The sequence below is a fragment of the Scyliorhinus torazame genome, chromosome 5 (assembly GCF_047496885.1).
Source record: "Scyliorhinus torazame isolate Kashiwa2021f chromosome 5, sScyTor2.1, whole genome shotgun sequence".
Lineage (NCBI taxonomy): Eukaryota > Metazoa > Chordata > Chondrichthyes > Carcharhiniformes > Scyliorhinidae > Scyliorhinus > Scyliorhinus torazame.
The window spans coordinates 781399-787298 of NC_092711.1; positions in this window are offsets into that span (position 1 = coordinate 781399).

Here is a 5900-nt window from a genome sequence, read left to right on the forward strand (position 1 = left end):
TCAGAGGGCAGTGAGGCTATATGGGTAGAGATCAGGAATAAGAAGGGTGCAGTCTCAGTGTTGGGGGTATACTACAGGCCTCCCAACAGCCAGCGGGAGATAGAGGAGCAGATAGGTAGACAGATTTTAGAAAAGAGTAAAAACAACAGGGTTGTGGTGATGGGAGACTTCAACTTCCCCAATATTGACTGGCACTCACTTAGTGCCAGGGGCTTAGACGGGGCGGAGTTTGTAAGGAGCATCCAGGAGGGCTTCTTAAAACAATATGTAGACAGTCCAACAAGGGAAGGGGCGGTACTGGACCTGGTATTGGGGAATGAGCCCGGCCAGGTGGGAGATGTTTCAGTAGGGGAGCATTTCGGTAACAGTGACCACAATTCAGTAAGTTTTAAAGTACTGGTGGACAAGGATAAGAGTGGTCCTCGGATGAATGTGCTAAATTGGGGGAAGGCTAATTATAACAATATTAGGCGGGAACTGAAGAACATAGATTGGGGGCGGATGTTTGAGGGCAAATCAACATCTGACATGTGGGAGGCTTTCAAGTGGCAGTTGAAAGGAATACAGGACCGGCATGTTCCTGTGAGGAAGAAAGATAAATACGGCAATTTTCGGGAACCTTGGGTGACGAGTGATATTGTTGGCCTCGTCAAAAAGAAAAAGGAGGCATTTGTCAGGGCTAAAAGGCTGCGAACAGACGAAGCCAGCGTGGAATATAAGGAAAGTAGGAAGGAACTTAAGCAAGGAGTCAGGAGGGCTAGAAGGGGTCACGAAAAGTCATTGGCAAATAGGGTTAAGGAAAATCCCAAGGCTTTTTACACGTACATAAAAAGCAAGAGGGGAGCCAGGGAAAGGGTTGGCCCACTGAAGGATAGGCAAGGGAATCTATGTGTGGAGCCAGAGGAAATGGGCGAGGCACTAAATGAATACTTTGCATCAGTATTCACCAAAGAGAAGGAATTGGTAGATGTTGAGTCTGGAGAAGGGGGTGTAGATAGCCTGGGTCACATTGTGATCCAAAAAGACGAGGTGTTGGGTGTCTTAAAAAATATTAAGGTAGATAAGTCCCCAGGGCCTGATGGGATCTACCCCAGAATACTGAAGGAGGCTGGAGAGGAAATTGCTGAGGCCTTGACAGAAATCTTTGGATCCTCGCTGTCTTCAGGGGATGTACCGGAGGACTGGAGAATAGCCAATGTTGTTCCTCTGTTTATGAAGGGTAGCAAGGATAATCCCGGGAACTACAGGCCGGTGAGCCTTACTTCAGTGGTAGGGAAATTACTGGAGAGAATTCTTCGAGACAGAATCTACTCCCATTTGGAAGCAAATGGACGTATTAGTGAGAGGCAGCACGGTTTTGTGAAGGGGAGGTCGTGTCTCACTAACTTGATAGAGTTTTTCGAGGAGGTCACTAAGATGATTGATGCAGGTAGGGCAGTAGATGTTGTCTATATGGACTTCAGTAAGGCCTTTGACAAGGTCCCTCATGGTAGACTAGTACAAAAGGTGAAGTCACACGGGATCAGGGGTGAGCTGGCAAGGTGGATACAGAACTGGCTAGGCCATAGAAGGCAGAGAGTAGCAATGGAGGGATGCTTTTTTAATTGGAGGGCTGTGACCAGTGGTGTTCCACAGGGATCAGTGCTGGGACCTTTGCTCTTTGTAGTATATATAAATGATTTGGAGGAAAATGTAACTGGTCTGATTAGTAAGTTTGCAGACGACACAAAGGTTGGTGGAATTGCGGATAGCGATGAGGACTGTCGGAGGATACAGCAGGATTTAGATTGTCTGGAGACTTGGGCGGAGAGATGGCAGATGGAGTTTAATCCGGACAAATGTGAGGCAATGCATTTTGGAAGGTCTAATGCAGGTAGGGAATATACAGTGAATGGTAGAACCCTCAAGAGTATTGAAAGTCAAAGAGATCTAGGAGTACAGGTCCACAGGTCATTGAAAGGGGCAACACAGGTGGAGAAGGTAGTCAAGAAGGCATACGGCATGCTTGCCTTCATTGGCCGGGGCATTGAGTATAAGAATTGGCAAGTCATGTTGCAGCTGTATAGAACCTTAGTTCGGCCACACTTGGAGTATAGTGTTCAATTCTGGTCGCCACACTACCAGAAGGATGTGGAGGCTTTAGAGAGGGTGCAGAAGAGATTTACCAGAATGTTGCCTGGTATGGAGGGCATTAGCTATGAGGAGCGGTTGAATAAACTCGGTTTGTTCTCACTGGAACGAAGGAGGTTGAGGGGGACCTGATAGAGGTATACAAAATTATGAGGGGCATAGACAGAGTGGATAGTCAGAGGCTTTTCCCCAGGGTAGAGGGGTCAATTACTAGGGGGCATAGGTTTAAGGTGAGAGGGGCAAGGTTTAGAGTAGATGTACGAGGCAAGTTTTTTACGCAGAGGGTAGTGGGTGCCTGGAACTCGCTACCGGAGGAGTTAGTGGAAGCAGGGATGATAGGGACATTTAAGGGGCATCTTGACAAATATATGAATAGGATGGGAATAGAAGGATACGGACCCAGGAAGTATAGAAGATTGTAGTTTAGTCGGGCAGCATGGTCGGCACGGGCTTGGAGGGCCGAAGGGCCTGTTCCTGTGCTGTACATTTCTTTGTTCTTTGTTCTTTGTGGTCTTACCTGGCGGGACCTCGGCGTGCATCCTTCCAGGGGCGGCCTGGTGGGAGGGGGGGGCGGGGGGGGTTCCAACCCTGCGGGGGGGTCTCCGCTGTGGCCTGGCCCACGATCGGGGCCAACCGGAGAATTCGGCGGACTGGCGACGGGGTGGCATCGCTCGACTCACGCCCGGCCCGGCGATTCTCCGGCCCGGCGTGGGCTGAGACAATCCCGCCCTTAATCTTTGTACATGGGCAGTGGGAGAGAGCACATCCTGACTGAGACACAACCAGAGTGAGAGTGGGTATCAAAGATTTGGAGCACAGTAGATATTCAGTGCAGGGGGGAAAGTGATGCTTTTTCCTTTTTTCTTTGCTTTTCAAATTTTAAATATTCAGAGAGTTATCTTACCCTGCTGCAGCAGTAGAGGCTACAAGGGAGAAAAATGATTGGTAAGCAATGGGTAAGGTACATTGCTTGTAACTTGTAAAGTCTTTTTGTGGTTTTGTGGTTTGTAGTTTGTAAGAGCTTTATTCTGTAGCAATGAGGATCAGGAAAGAAGGCCCCTAGAGTAATTTATATTATCTGATATTAAGCATGTTCCAAACATTTAATTTAAAGGGATAAGTCATGCCAGGAGAGCTCAAAGTCCTTGTGTGTTCCTTGTGCTCCATGTGGGCAGTCGGGAACATTTCCAATGCTCGGCGCCAGAATTTGAGCAGGAAGTTTCGGCAACTGCAGCTTCTGGAAGCCTGCGTTTGGAGCTGGAGGGTGGCTGGGGACACTGTGGAGCATCCGCAAGGCATAGAGTATCATCGGTAGCACATAGAGAGAGGTGATAGCAGGCTCTGACTCAACAGGCAGGAAGAGAATGGCTGACCACCAGGCCGAGCATGAGGACTAGGCTTTGCAGGAATCTTCTGTGGACATTCCCCTGCAAAACAGATATACAGCTTTGGATACTGTTGAGGGGAATGGTCTCTCAGAGAAAAGCAGCAACAGCCAAATTTTTTACACCACGGTTGGTTTTGCTGCAGAGGGGATAGGTAGTGTGGAAATGTGATAGTTATAGGGGATTCAATTGTAAAGGGAAAAGAAGGCATTTCTGTGGCCGCAAACGAGACTCCAGGATGGTACGTTTCCCCTTCTGGTGCTAGGCTCAAAGACTTTCAGAGCAGCTACAGGACATTCTGGAGGGGGAGGAGGAATAGCCAGTGGCCTTGGTACAAATTGGTACAAACGGCAAAGGTAAAAAAAAAGATGAGGTCCTAAAAGCAGAATATAGGGAATATAGGCAACTAACGGAAGTAAGTTGAAAAGAAGGACCCCAAAAGTAGTGATCTCAGGATTACTACAAGTGCCAGGTGCTAGTCAGAGCAGAAATAGCAGGAGATACATAGAAAATAGAAGTATGAGGAGACCATTAGGCCCTTTGAGCCTGCTCAGCCATTCATTATCATAGAATCATAGAATTTACAGTGCAGAAGGAGGCCATTCGGCCTATTGAGTCGATACCGGCCCCTGAAAGAGCACTCGACCGAAGCCCACACCTCTAGCCTATCTTGGCAACCAAGAGATTGGTAAAGAGAAATGTAGGCCCCCCCACAGACAGAAACAGGGGAATGCACAACAAGGGACAAAGAAATGGCTCAGCAATTGAATACATACTTTGGTTCTGTCTTCACAAATCAGACCCCAGAAATGTTGGAGAATGAAAGATTTAGAGAGAGGAAAGAACTGAGGGAGATCAACATTAGTAGAGAAATGGTGCTGGGAAAACTTATGGGATTGAAGGCGAATAAAACCTCCGGGCCTGAGAATCTGCATCCCAGAATGCTTAAGGAGGTGGCTCTGGAAATAGTGGATGCATTGTTGGTCATCTTCCGGGATTCTATAGGCTCTGGAACTGTCCCTGCAGATTGGAGGGCAGCTCACGTCACTCTTATATTCAAAAAGGGAGGTAGAAAGCAGGGAATTATAGACCAGTAAGCGTAACATCGGTAGTGGGGAAAATGCTTGAATCCATTATCAGGGACTTTATAGCGGAATATTTAGAAAGCAGTGGCAGGATCAGTCAGAGTCAGCATGGATTTATGAAAGGAAAATCATGCTTGACAAATCTTTTGGAATTCTTTGAAGAGGTAACCGGTAGTCTGTTGTGTTAATCACCCTGGAGTAACACGGACTGCAACTGGATGCAGTTGTACTTGAAAGTAGACTCCAAACTTTGATGTTAGTTCAATACGCTTTAGTGAACTTGTTAAACAGTGCATACAGTTCGCTGTGGGTTTGACACTCTACTAATCTAAGCGTGCTTACTATAACTAACTAGACCAGACTAGCTCTGAGCCACGTGTAGAAGGTACTAACTGATATATACACCCTGGCTGTCACTACAGTTGCCACCAGTGGAAAGAGGCAGAGTGTTGATGCCTCGTGTGTTTTATAATGGGAGACGACCTTCTAGTGTTCGGCCTGGTGATTGGTTGTGTTCTGTAATGTGTGTTGTTTGGCTGTAGTGTGTGTTGATTGGGTATCTGGCACTGCCTGTCTGTACCTCATTATGTGCATGAGTGCATATCATGACATCTTCCCTTTTTTAAAAAAATGTTGGTTGTTTGGAGCATATGCGACTGTATTTACATGTAGAACTATTTACATTAAATGGCGAGTGGATGAAAGCGAGTGGATGAATATATACATAAGAGGTGTCTAGCGTACAGATACAGAACAAAAGTTACAAGATAAATGTCTATAAGTCCAATCTTTGGGGCTTCCGTCTGATCCTTGTCGACCGCCTGAGAGGTGGAAGTGGGGACGACGGCGCCTTGACAGGTGGGATTGCTGCCAAATTGGTGGCCTTGCATAACAACATATGGAAAAGTAGGATCTGGTGGTGGGCAGGCAACTTTGCGCAGTGCCCTTCTGTTGCACCTGGCAATGGAGCCATCAGCCATATGAACTACAAACGATCTGGGAGCAGCTTGTCGAACAACAACAGCTGGAGCTGACCAGCCTCCATCAGGTAGCTTGATCCGAATAGCATCTTCCGGAGATAGCACAGGCAAATTGGTAGCATGAGTATCGTACTTCAGCTTTTGCCGGTTCCTGAGTTGCTGCACCTTTTGCAGCACTGGGAGGTGATCCAGGTCTGGTAAGTGTTTGGCTGGAACAGTCGTCCGCAGGTCTCTATTCATGAGGAGTTGAGCCGGAGACATACCGGTGGACAGAAGGGTTGCCCTGTACACCAACAGCGCAAGGTTGAAGTCAGAAGCAG